The 13,809-nt window shown below is 50.1% G+C and overlaps 1 protein-coding gene across 11 annotated transcripts in view; it reads right to left on the bottom strand.

Annotated features, from left to right (window-relative positions):
* syt1a (synaptotagmin Ia) overlaps positions 1–13,809 on the bottom strand; it is a 168,690-nt gene that overhangs the window by 72,698 nt on the left and 82,183 nt on the right. For 9 of the 11 annotated variants that reach the window (XM_072710088.1, XM_072710070.1, XM_072710068.1 and 6 more), the window contains one exon: positions 11,003–11,079. The exons of 1 other annotated variant lie outside the window; for it this stretch is intronic. The gene's annotated coding sequence lies outside the window, so the exon portion shown is untranslated. Of the gene's footprint in view, positions 1–1,900; positions 2,099–11,002; positions 11,080–13,809 lie in introns of those variants that run through there. One more of the 11 variants, XM_023838661.2, reaches the window with a different exon arrangement.

Raw genomic sequence — 13,809 nt, forward strand, 5'->3', positions numbered from 1 at the left:
GCCTAGAGCCATGGAGGTCAGCGATGCTGAAAGTCACCCCACGCCAGCCCACCGGACCGGAGCCGTAAGGGGGGCTGAAAGTGACCCCTGCCCCCCCGTCAAGCTCTCCACGTACCGTGTGTAACCCGGGGGGGCAACCTGCCTGAACGTGTGGGGCATGAGACGGCTGCCATTGAGCCAGTGGGGGGTCAGATCAATATGGGAACATCTGACGCTCTTTGCAGAAACACCATGTTCATACACGGACTCCAAGACTGAACGCTGGGCTACAGCTGAACAAACACAAAGTATTTATCCTTTTTAAACAAAAAAAAATCCACTGTTATTTTATTATGACTGAAATTCTGATTAAATTATTCATTTTTAGCCCATATTCAGAGCGGGAGCTGAACAAAGACAGCCCAGTCATGTGACTCCAGCCACTCCCCTCCATGGGATTTCAGCCTCAGGAGTTAAAAGGGGAGCCAGTCGGACGCGGTGGCCGTGAATCATCATCCAGTTCCACTGAGGCGGAATGACAGGGCGCTTGTTAGCGGGCTCTGCGCTCATTTCCGGGCAAAATGTGCGAGGGCTGGCCCCACCCTGTCCGGCTGCGGGGGGGGGGGCACGGCAGGAGATGGTGACAGCAGCCACATGTACAGGTTGCTGATTGGCTGCTTGGCCGGCAGAGGTAAAAGGGTAGAAAATAGCAGGAGATAGAGATACACCCCCATAAGGAAGCAGAATTACAGGGGAGTGGCCCTCTTGTGCGTCCTTTCTGGTGTCACCCTTCTCAGGGGCCATTTCATCTTTAATTCTCCTCACGGGGAGGTGGAGGGGGTCACAGATAGTGTGATTGCACCCCGGGATGGAAATCACTGTCCAACACAACTTTTCCACACACACACGAACACAGACACACACACACACACACACACACACAAACAGGCGAGCTCAGAGTAACCACGGTGGAGCGCCGGGTCCCCAGGGGGGTGGGAGGGGCTGGGCATGAGAGCAGGAGGGAGCGGCAGTACACTCGCCCGCTCACTCGCTCGCTAAAGACAGATCGATACGCTTTTACAGCGATGCTCTCATCCTCTATGGGAGAGTCACGTTAAAAAAAGCACTTTCCCTGAGACTTTGATCTTGATCTGGCAGGACTCCTCGTGTTAATGGCCGGCATCGGAGCGGGACGCTTGGGATGGGGGAGTGACGGGTCAGGTGCACAGTGGGGAGGCACAGCCCTCTTCCCGAAATGGCCAGGAGGCATGGATCACACACCCCTTGCTGATTACTCTAGTCACGACTAAATCACTCTGGCTATGGTGCCCCATCTGTAGCGGCCACACCCACCCTGCACTCCCATCAGGTTAATGGAAGGGGGGCATGTTCGTCTAAAGCTCTGCCCCCCCCCCCCCCAGATTGGATTTGGTGTCCATAAGCAGCTCTGCTTTCCCCGAGGGGCCCTGGAAGCCCCTTTTGCTCTCTTAGCCCAGCTCTTAGTGCCTCCCCCCAGCCACACAGTCACACAAAGGCACCCCCCAGGTCTGAGAGCTCTGCCATACAGCTCGGAGCATAAAAAGGAGCCCCTTGCCATCCATGGTGCCGTAGGGGTGCTCAGGGGAGTGCTGACCCCGTCCCCATCCCCGAAAGGCAGGACACAGAGTCAGCGTGACATAACACAAAGTGTGAACCCCGCAAAGTAATGGGATCACGCTGACAGCCAGTACAGTCCCAGTAACCCGGCCGGAGGCGGCGTCTGAAGCGTGTCCGGGACTGCCAGGCCGTGTGGGATCACCCCCCCACGCTCCAGAGCAGGAGCGCCGTGAGCCACATGCTGGCATGCCTGGGGTCTCCCCCCCCCCCCGCCCACGCCACACACACTCTCAGAGACAGCGGCATGAACGTGAGGTGCTCTTACCTGGCCTTGCCAAGTGGGACGGCTGGGTGGCTCTTCTCTGTGCTCTGCTGAGCAGCCTGGGGGTGCTTTGGGGGGGTGGGGGAGTCCTGACAAAGCTCTGTCCACACAGGATCCAAACGGCACCGTGCTCCGCTCCGGCAGGCGACACTGAGTCCCTCTGCCTGATACACGCCTGCTCTGCTCTCCTCTCCTGCTCCCTCCTCCTCTCTCTCTCTCCCTCCCTCCCTCCCTCTCTCTCACTCACACCCTCTATCTCTTTCTCTTTCACATGCTCCCTCTCTCTCGCACACCCTCCCTCACACTTCCTTGCTTCCCATGCGCCCCCACCCCCCCTGCCACCATCTTTCCTCCTCTCTTTATCCATGCTGTCTTTTCATTTTCCTCTCTCTGATGTCGCTCCCATTCGGCGCTCCGCTCCTTCCAAGGGCATTCCCATTGCCTGTGACTCTCAGTTTTCCAGGGAATGGTTTACACACCAGCCGGGGCTGGATAGTTACTATACTATACAAAGTTACAATAAACAGGAACAGGACACTTAATTTATAATTAATCAGATCAGATTATGAATCTGCATACTTGCAAGTGCAATTTTTTAAATTGCAGTTTCCTCCCAAATCCAAAAGAAATCTGCAAACCTTTTACACAATTATGTTTTCTCTTTCTGAGCACAAAAACAGCCTCCATTAATGCTGTTATGCAAACAGCTAATTGCCGACAGTAGCCGCCTGCCTTCCCTCAGTAGCTGCATTGGGGGGGGGGGGGTATTTTTGTGTCCGTGTACAGTGTGGAGCGTGAGAGGTTGTTTGCTTTCTGGGCCATAAACTGCACGATTACACAGCTCACACCCGCACGGGGATGATGGCGCTTGCAGTGCAGGTGCGGGTATCTGTGAAAGTGTGGGGGGGGGCACGCAAACATGTCCCGATCCCAACTCCCCTCTGACTGCAAATGGTCTCTGTTATACGTGACATGCTGCTCCCACCCCCACTGTGATTTCTGCGAATGGACCAGCAGCCACGGTTCCCCCCCACCCCCCGTCTGCCATGGCCCCGCCCCTTCATAGGGAGGACTCATCTCCCGGACATGCTCTCGTCAAACAGCACACAAAGGACAGCCAGGCTGCTGGGGTTAATCATTAACGGGACGGAAGCTCCAGGGACTGCTGGGGGGGTCCCTGTGGTGACGGGGGCGAGAGCAGCTTTTAAGCCACCATAGTAATTTCAAGTGTTCAAAGTGTGAAGACAGAGAAAAAAATGAAATATGTATATAAGATACACTAAATCGGTGACTTTCAGTGCCAGCAGAGAGCATTGGGTGGTGAAGCTTCGATATGGAGGTGCCTAAAGTGCATAAATTACAGAGGGCAAGCTGCTCTGGCAACCTTAAACTAAGAACTGCATAAAAAGAAAAACTACCCTAATGGTACGCTTTATAAATAACATAAGGATTCGTTAAGGGAATGTCACCAAACATGCAGCTTCAGTGTTTAACATCAAGAGGGAAAAGGCCACGGTCCCTTGCATTTATAGATTACAGGAGCTACAAAAGGATGCCAAAGACTGGTGACCCTTTAAATAAGGATTTGACTCTAAGAACCTTTTGCTCTGACTCATCGCTCTGGTTTCCCCTTTACCTCTTGATTTTCGAAGCGGATTTAGGCTGAAAAGGCATGAACTCTCTCCGCCAGTTAGGTGCAGTAATTGAGATGCTGATGGATGTGTGGCGAGCCCTTGGGAAGAGCACTGAGATGATATAGCAGACAGCTTGACCTTTGACCCTAAAAGGTTAACCTGGTCACTATTACATAGTGCAGTGTTTCCCGATCTGGTCCTCAGGGACCCGCTGACACTCCACGTTTTTCTCCATCCAAACTCCCAAGAGCAAAAACATGGACCATCCGTGGGTCCCCGAAGACCAGCTTTGGAAACAGTGATGTACTGAACCCAGATGATTGGGAAACAGTGACATACTGAAACCAGACAAGAGGAAAACCTCCCAGTTCCTTGATTTGCTAGTCAAGGAAGTGGAATGATAAACTTGGTGTCTGGGGCTGCATGCCGCTGTTGTACCACAGCTCATGTAAAACACTAATATAAATGAGCAAAAATCACACGCAGCTTTAAACAATAACAAAGTGGTAATCAATATATAATTGTCAATGTTGTTCAGATTTTTGCCGTTGTTACATCCTGCCCCAATCAATGCATATCAATGGACTAGAAACCCAGGTAAACAAATTAAAAAACAAAGACATGAACATGTTTGTTATACAATGGCTTGTATGTAAGGTCATGTGAGCATCACATCATTAACCACGTAACGACAGCCGGTCAAATCCTCAGATGCACATTTTATTCTCTCGTCTGAGCGCATGACCACCATTTGAACAAAATATGAACTACATTTCATCTTCAATCCACCTGCCCCAGGCAGCACTGGGCACAAGGTGGGGGGGGCTCCCTGGATGCGATGCCAGTCCAGCCCTCTTCTTCTGTTTTACACTTTTACACACAGCCCCTCCCCCCATAACCAACAGCCAATGAAGTTGACCGGATGCAGTTTTACAGGCCACAGAGAGAACAGTGAGGACCACATGGCAACAGAAGCGGCAGCCAAGCAGGAGGCAACAGACACCGTGGACAAAACAGCTGAGTTCAAAGAGAACCCGCTTAATCCCAAAAGCCCCAGCACGTGGGCCAATGAAATCACCAAGCGCCTTTCCGGTGGGTTCCACAGGCAGCCACTCATCAGCACCGTCGGGCTACAGCTGTCAGAGCGCAAACAAGAACAGCCTTTCTGTCACGCTAGCCGGTTCTCTTTAGGGGGAAAATGCAAAAAAGAATTAACAACCGGTTCCTCCGCGCCGACGGCGTACATCTGGTGCCGAGCTACACAGCTGAGCCACAACCTGAACAACCTGGGAAGTTCAGCAGCTGACGATTTCGCTTCAGCATGGGACTGAAGGTCAAGCTTCAGCCAGGCACAGTATTTTTTCCAGGCCTCGAGTCCTGGGGCTCCACGTCAACAAATCCACAGGCACATCTCGACTTAGAGCTGTTAGCGTTTTACGGGACCGGCAAGATCACCCCGTGGTAAATTTGCTCCGCGAGGTGCTGTGAGTCTTCACCTCTGAACACTCTGCCTGCTTATTCCCTTTAAATGGCAGGCAACGCCACATTTTTCAGCCTGCTCCGTGGTTCCTACGTACCACACATGGCCGATAAGGCACGCCTTTCGAAAATAGTTCGCAGCGCGGGTCGGTACCCTGCGGAGAGCAGACTCACAGAGGAGCAGATGGGATTGTTTGACGTGAGGGAGGAGGGCAGACACCACAGGGGCGAGAGCAATCATTTCAAACAGCTGACAGCAGTTTACGCCGTGCCGATTCACTGACAGACTGCCATTACTAGAAAGAACTTATTGTTCCCCTGAAGAACATTTCTTGGACGCCAAGGGCTCGTTTAGACATCAAGCAGTTCTTGCTCTCTACACTTTCTGTCTCATCTTTCAACCTGCCTTCCCCACTCAGAGCTATCTGCTGTTGGTGCCATTTTTATCCATCTATAGCAAAGGTGCTAACATACCACACGGGAAATGATGTCACAACAGGAAGTAATTCTTCCAAAACTGGACAATCAAGAAATAAGGGAATAGTTAGCAAGTTCTTGTCCCTGCGTTTTAGCCACATTTACTGACTGAAAGCAGAGTTGACGCTACAATATTAAACTCACACTCCAAATCTAACTGTATTCCAGAAAAAAGGCTTTTCCGTTTAATTACCAGTGATGGTTTAATTACCCTGCCCCCCACACACTCCAGCAGCAGGAAGCCACCCGCCAGTGCTTGGCTGAACAGCTCTATCCTGGCCCCACTGCGGGGCTCATCTCGGGAGCTGATTGGCTCCTTTCACACCACCCAGGTGTGCCTCTCAGCAGTGCGCCCGCGTGTCACTGCGACGAGCGAAACGTTTAAAAATAAACGGCCATTTGCCGGGGACGGGACTCTCCCCCGACCCTTTCACTCCGTGGATGCACACATTGCTGCTGCGACACGGGTTTTGTCCTCTAGTTGCTTGTCTTTCCAAGAGAAAGGCCTTTCCCACAAATCTTTAGCTTGATGATTTTACCTGAAAGAACCTGCATAATTTCTCCACTGGAAATTATACCTGCAGGGATGAAGCTGAAAAACAACAACAACTGGCACAAAGTTATGATTATAAGCCAATCCTTAATGGAGATAAATCCCTCTCGTCCTTCGGCTCAGCTTGTGGCTGCCCCCCGATACCTCATCTCCCCGAGACCCTGGATACGTGAAGAATGATCCCTGCAGGGATCAAAGGGCTCCCTGCCTCAGAGCCCCAGAGCGCCACGTACAGGACAAGCCAGAGGGTGCCACCTCCACCCACTCTTTGATGCAATAATTAGGAAATCAGCGGACGAAGGTCACCCGGGACGCTTGACATCACACGGGGACCCCAGTGATGCGGTGGTGATGCAGGCGGTCAGCCGTGCTCATCCCAGTCCCCCAGTGGCCATTGCCATCCTGCGGATTTCACTGAGGATTAGTGGTGGGATTTGGAAAGTAATCATTACCTGCACTTTCGGAGGCCCTGGTAATTCAATTACCTGCCACCCCCACAAACAGAGGCCCGAATGCGAGCAGGAGAAGGCGTCAGACACAAGACACGCACACGCAGTGTTCACGGAAAAAGCAGAAAGAGTCCCATCATACAGGCAGTATAATTAACAACTATCAAAAGATAACCTGCAGACATTGACACTCTAAACACACCTTTACAATGTTATGTTGATAACATTTCAATCCCAGAAGGCCGTTCTCCAGCCCGGGGTCTCGTTCGAGCCCGCTCAATGCAGCCTTTTGTTGCATTTTTCAATACCTGGGATTTCAATAGCTGGCTCAAGTGGAGGAAAAAATGCTACTGATATGACTGGGAATCATAAGGTTTGGTTATTAAATATCTATACGGATATTAAAGGGGAGTAAGCGGAGGAGAGAGAACGGAGAAAGGTGGAATGGAGAGAAGCAGGAGGGGATCGGAGAGAGTGTGTCACACACACTCACTGTGCTCCAGATGGATGCCGAAATAGATGCTCCTGACACGCAAATACACACACACACACACACACACTTTCAGAGACAGAAATATGAAAACCTCACATTACTCACATGCAGAAGACTCACATGCAGGCAGACACGTACACGCATGTGCGCACACACACACACACACACACACACACAATATAAACATTCTCACAGTGAGTAAACAAACCATACAAAGCCTCCTGCACCACCAAGCGTTCCAGCCCCTGTTCACCATCCTTTTCAAATGACTGTCACTGCAGACACTTCACAACCTCCCTTAGGAACGCCGAGCACATCTGTCCAAAAGCACCCCCCCCCCCAGTCTGGCACTTCTTCCCAGGAAGCAAATAGAGGAGGAAAAAACACAAATCCTGAACTGAACAAACTCAGCTGTATCACTACACAGAGATGGAGAGAGGTTGACGTGGAATGCTTCACACATCCTCTAATCTCCCAGAATGCAATCCTCCTAAACCAGCAGGGCACAGGAAGCTTCATGTCGACATGGCAACAACAACAACAAATACAACAAAAGGAAACTCCAGCTGTAACTGCCCACCGAGTGCCCTGTTGAAGAACATGCTGTCTGCCTGTGGTCACAAAATATCCAGCTAGATCAAAGACAAGACATGGGTGACAGAAGGGGAAAATGGCCCCTACGATCAGCCGTCCTTGTCCCGGGTTTGAGAAAGGCCACAACCCACCACGCTGACCCCTCCCCCCATCTGCCATCAGTGACCCCACTGAAGTCTGCGTAGCCAAAACTATCAACAGGGAATCAGCATTGTACGCCACTGCCAACTTGGACCCATCTTTCTCTCGAAAAGTTAAAGGCGTAATTACCGCTCCCATGCACTTGTCCTTAAAACCTAAAAGCATTAAGATAAAGCAGCTTTAGGAGGGAGCCTATTACAGCCTTTTTCACACCATCATCTTCACAAGCCGCAGTCCTGACGGCCCGGGAATTTTCTGCCTTTCTGGGGACAGCAGAAGCACTGTCACGCTAATCAAATCCTTAATAACCTGTCACTCAGCAACAATTAAACATAATTAATAGAAATCCACTTAAGCCGTAGACCATGCATAATAATGAGTTACTTTTTTAAACTAAAAAGCAATTCAGGAAGCAGTGACACAGTCCGACAGCTCGGGAGACAAACAGCAGCGTTTAGCTGAGGCCTGCTTCTATTTACAGCAGAGCGGCTCCCACTAAGCGTACAGTAAGTTAATTATCTGATAGCATCGCCCAGCAGTGCCTGGGTGGGAAAGGACCAGAACTGATTGCATTAAGTCACGCGTGTTTCCAGGCCTATTGTCTCTCAGGATGAGGGGCGGATAAATCCTGAGCTGTCTGCAGTAACCCAGGAATCTCCTTTGGCTCAACGAGGCGAAACAGCCACATGGGGTGGTGGTGGGGGGGGTTCGTATGGAAGGGGAACTGGAGCAGGTGGGAGGCCTTGGTTAAATTGAGGCCGAAAATACCAGGTGAACCTAGCAAGATGTCTGTGAACCTAGCAAGATTCTAGCATGAATGTAATGTGAACATTACATGATCATAGCGTGTACCAAGCAACATCCTAGTGCGAGCCTAACTTGATCCTAGTATGATCTTAGTGTGATGTAAAGACATGTCTAGTATGATCCTAGTGTAATCTAAGTACATTTCTAGTATAAACCTAGCGTGATCCTACCATGATCCTAGCGTGATCAACGCACATTTCTAGCATGAACTTAGTGTGAAAAGCAGACTTGCCAGTACTGCCAATACTCCACAGAGAAAGGCTGGGATGGACAGTAACATGACACACCTAAAAAAAACCACACCGGCGCCGCAATCGGTTCCGCTCTTGAAGGAATTGGACTATGGAAGCAAACATGGCTGCTGTTCTGCTAATGATTTCATATGAAAGGTAGGTTGTTCAAAGTGGTGTTACTGAACATCAGAATGTGACATGACGTGGTGCTGCCTGTGTTCCGCCATAGCTGGCTAAGTTACACTGCGCTGGCTATTTTGAGTCACTGAGTTTGCACAGCATATGTCCTGCAGGCAGTTCTGTATGACTAACGGTACCAGGGCCCATGAGGCGTGGCTCTCGGCGGCGCTGACCAGTCCCACGGGCCCCCCTCCAACGGGCGAGAGACAGACACGCACAACTGGCGGCTCTCCAGAAGCGGGCCGGCCAATAAACACGGCCACTCCATCTCCCTGCTCGCCAAGAGCCCTTGGTATCTTTCAGCCTGGCGGGGGGGTGGAGGGGTTTCTGAGGGACGTCAAGGAGATGCAGCACGCCTAAGAATACGGGGTTCCGTAATTAGTGAGTGTGCGACGGGGCGATAACAGAAACGCAAGTTGTTAATTTTGGCTGAGGCTGGGGAGCTCCAGTACGCCTCAGCAGAGGAACCCCCCTGCCGTGTCATCCCCCCGCCCACAGACGAGGCAGCCCCCACCCCATCACCTTCAGCACGTCCTTGGCAACGCCTGGCCCCTTCCTCCTTCCTTCACACACTCACAGAGCCCCCCCACACCATGATTTATTTTGAGCTGGGGGGGCAGTGAGATAATGCAACGGACCAGTTGGGGGAACATGTGCCAAATTACCACGTTTATGGCCCCCTGCCTGGACAGAGCTTCACTTCATTATCGTCTGACAGAGCCAGCGGAGAGAAATCACGAGTGTGCCGCCTTAGGATGGGTTTGCGGGGGTGGGGGTAGGGGTGGGGGGCTGGCTTATGTAATTGCTGTGTTTTCCTACACGCAGGGAGCAAACTGAAACGGTTTCCCAGAAAAGCGCAAAGGCACTCCCCTGTCCGTGCCGTGCATATCCCGGCAAATTGGGGGGGGGGGGGGCGCTAACCAGTAGGGATACTTCATCTATTTAATGCGTGTGCCCTGTCCCGCGATCTGCACTCTGTCACTTTGGATATGTCACAAATAATAAGTCGGAAAGAAAATACAGGGGCTGCTGCCATTCCCCCCCCCCCCCCCCCCCCCCACCCCACTGCATGGGCGCGGTCCAGCGGAATCACCCATGGCGCTGCTTTAGATCGCCGCTCTCTCACACTGGGGGGTCCCCCAACCTGCGCCGATGCATAAAATAAATTCTCTGCTTCTCTCCTCAACGTTTGATCTTTTTTAAAACCCACACCAAAGATGCTGCTGCTCTCTTTATTAGAGTCTTTTTAAGCTGCCGCAGATACACAGCGTATGAATCAGGCTTGATTGGTTACAGCTAAACACAGATGTTCTGCTGTTGTGTGAGGCTAAATTAGTAAAATGGGTAAACTTGCTAAAATGTAAACAAAGAGTACTAAAGGTATACAGACTAGCATTATAAAACTTCTGTAGTCAATATGTAGGAAGAAATCGGGCCAGAGGTTGGGTGGACTTTTAAGCATCCAAAATCTAAGCAGCCCCATTGCACGCCAGGAATAGAGATGCGTTTGTAAAGCATGATAACCAAATCCTCAACAGGATATCCTAACCCTAACCCTAACCTATCCAGCACGGTATGTCATGTTTTTTTTTTTTTTTGGTCGATCACCTCCAGTCCCCCGTGGCAGCATTTTTGAGCCATTTCCCTTCCAGAAAAGTAAAATCGATATTTCATTAGCAGAAGTCTTTAAACGGGGAAGCAGTTACGCCCACAGATCTAGAGAAACGCGGCCTTTGCCGTGTCGGCACCTAAATTGCTTTGTGTTACACTTTCCTTTGGCTCTAAGAGGCTCCCCGGTTTTTACCCCATTCTCTCAGGAACAACGGCCTAAAACTTTTGATTTTGTGCACGTTGTCTTGAAGCACTGCCGGCTGTGACCGCACCTTACGAAACGATGAACCCTGAAGACTGGCATTTAGTCATAAAGACTAGGGAGGAGGAGGCTGCTTAGCGGCACCTGAAAGGCTGGGGCCGCGCGGCGCTCCTCGCCAGACCTCTCGGTACCCCTGACATTTCGACGGAGGCGAAGCTCTCTGGCTTTTGAGGAAAGGGGACAGGGGCTAACCTTCAAATTCAGCGGTGTCCGGCACGTGAGCTCCGGGGGTTCCTGTCTCGGGCCAGGCGGCGTCTCAGTTGATGTACCTGAGGTAGGAGAGGAGTTGGGAGGGATTTAGGGTCATGGCCCGATGGCTGATGCAGGAAAAGGAAAGCAGTTTTCTCAGAATGCCTCCCTGGCAGCTGCATCCCATAGCATTACACATTAGCCCATTTTTAGCAGATGCTTTTATCCAAGGCGGCGCACATTTGATAAAACATGGTCTGCCAGTCCCTTGAGCGGCTGGGGGTTAAGGGCCTTGCTCAAGGCCCCAACAGTGACATCACTCCGTCAACCACAGGATTAGACCCGGTGACCATCCAATCACAGGCAGTGACCTAACCTTCTGAGCCACACACTGACCCCCAATACGGTATCACAATCTTGGATTTCCACTGCCAAGGCTCAGAGCTTGAAAGAAGGGTCCGTAGCAGCTCGACGCCCGCACTCCTGTTGGAGCATGGAGCACTCTTTTACGACCAGAACACAGATGAAAGATGTATGACTACCTGACATTGTGAGAGACCAGACTCAACAACAGGAACAGGATAAATAATCAGAGTTCTTAATAACTAGAGAGGCAGACAGATGCCAGATTAAGGGGGCAGGTAGGAGTCCATCATTCCATCTGAACATCTTCAAACTGCTCATCCAGAACGGTGTGGGGGCCTGGAGTCTATTCCAGGAAGCACATACAGGGCACAAGGTAGGTACATCCTGGATGAGATGCCAGTCCATCACAGGGTACACAAGCCCGCATGACACAGGAGGAACAGGCAAATGCCACACATGGGGCCAGGGTGGAATTCAAACACCCAGCAGAGCCATCCACTGTGTTACCATGCTGCCTGCGTAGCTAGGTGTCATAACGGAAAGGCTGAATAAGTGAGCCTGAGGAGCAGTCAAGGCAGAGCCTGCCAAACCAGGAGACACCTACCCTGAAGAATATTGATGCTCTCTAGTGGATGGGTAGATTCACCACACAGCAGCACCATCACTTTCAATGAAATTGCTCCACTATGACATAATATAAGACATAATAATCTACATCAGCAACAGTAGACCCAAAAGACCCAAACTCATTAACACTGGGGAATCTGAAATGAGTATCCAACCGGCTAAACGGTTTCACTAAGCTGCGGTCTGTCAGCTGCAATAACACCTTCATCAACCTGCCCAAATCCTCCTTCCGTCCTCCACAGCTTGGCCCTAAGCTCCTCCATTCATCTCCAAACATCGTCTCCAGTCTCCTGTTTTTATCATGCCTTTTTCAGAGGTCATGTGTTACTCTGGCTTGAAACCCTGCTAATGGGACGGCGACAGCTTGTGCAATTGCTCTCAATTTAACATGTCAAAATGCCTGTTGAATGTCATGTGACATGGGGGTGTGGCCGACTTGGGAAAGGGTGAGGTAACATGGTGAGCCAGTTTGTTCATTTCACCTTAGTCACCTTACCAATTACACTGTTCTCTTGATTTGCTCTTGGAGCCCCAGCAGAATACTTTTTAAAATGTATCCAATTTAATTTAGTCAAAATTACTTTTTATGGGGAAAGCAGGGTCAACCAGTCTCTGGAGCAATTGCAGGTTAAGGGTCTTGCTCAACAGCCCAACAGTGAACCCAGCAGTCCCTCTGCCAGCCCGGGGATTTCAAACCTGCAACCTTCCAATCACAAGCATAGTGTTTCCACCTGCTATGCCACACACTGCCCCTAGAACACAACCCCAATCCTCAGTGGCGTTCACAGACATTTTGGGGGGCAAGTGCTCCAGGGGGAAAAAAGGGCACTTTTTGCATTTCAAAACATTCTCTAAAAATAGACCAAAATGTATGAGAACGAATAAGACTGACTGTGGTCATTACAAGAACAGGGCAGAATGGTCGTTTTCACAGGCAATTGGGAACTGCCTATTTTTCCTTTAGCAAATTAATGTGTTAATGTTGCCAATATGTTACACCAAAAAAAATTAACATGTCTAACCAGTGCTTCTCAAATCTTTTAACATGCACCCCCAACACCGTACCCTTCAAACTACCAATAACAACGTCACTGTTCTGTCACAATCAGGTCACAACACAGTGCGTAAATGTCTGCGAGCATCGCTGAGTCAGTAACAACCAGTTAGGCTAAAGACTGCATCTTTAGACAGTTGGACGGTGTTCTAACTTTCTCACAGGAGACACCTACTAAAGACAGTCAAAGACATTAATTTCAATCTTACCAAAGTAGGACAGTAGTTGACGTTAGTTATGGAAAGGCTAATCCACAAAAACGGAGAAACGTCCATAATTCTATTATTCATAATCATGTCAAGGTTTTAGGTTTTTCTGCAGTTCCATCTCTAAAAAGTGTGAAGTCTTCCCGTCACTGACTTCAGTTTGAAAACTTTGTATTTATTCACAGATTTCCGTGAGATCATCCTAAAATTTGTAACGAAAAATGGGCTCAAAAGAGCCCTCTGCCTAACGGCATGTAGCCTATAGCATAACGTGATATTTTCAATAGTGTATGCAAAAAGGTCGGAATTGATGGAGAGTGGGGTTGCCTAAATGGTTTAGGTTACATTTTAAATGTGTCGTTTTTTTGTTTATCCATATGGATGGATGGAGGGGGCAAGCTGGCAAAGTTTGTCATGTGCAGTTTCTGACAGGCTACTTCACAACAAAACAATTGCAGGTTGGTCTTAGAGGGCAAACAGAATAATTTCACTCGATTCATGGGTTACCTGACTGGTTGGGAAGGGAAAGAGCTGCCGTGTTGTCCGCCGTGGCTCCC

Source organism: Paramormyrops kingsleyae, chromosome 1 (assembly GCF_048594095.1).
Source record: "Paramormyrops kingsleyae isolate MSU_618 chromosome 1, PKINGS_0.4, whole genome shotgun sequence".
NCBI lineage: Eukaryota > Metazoa > Chordata > Actinopteri > Osteoglossiformes > Mormyridae > Paramormyrops > Paramormyrops kingsleyae.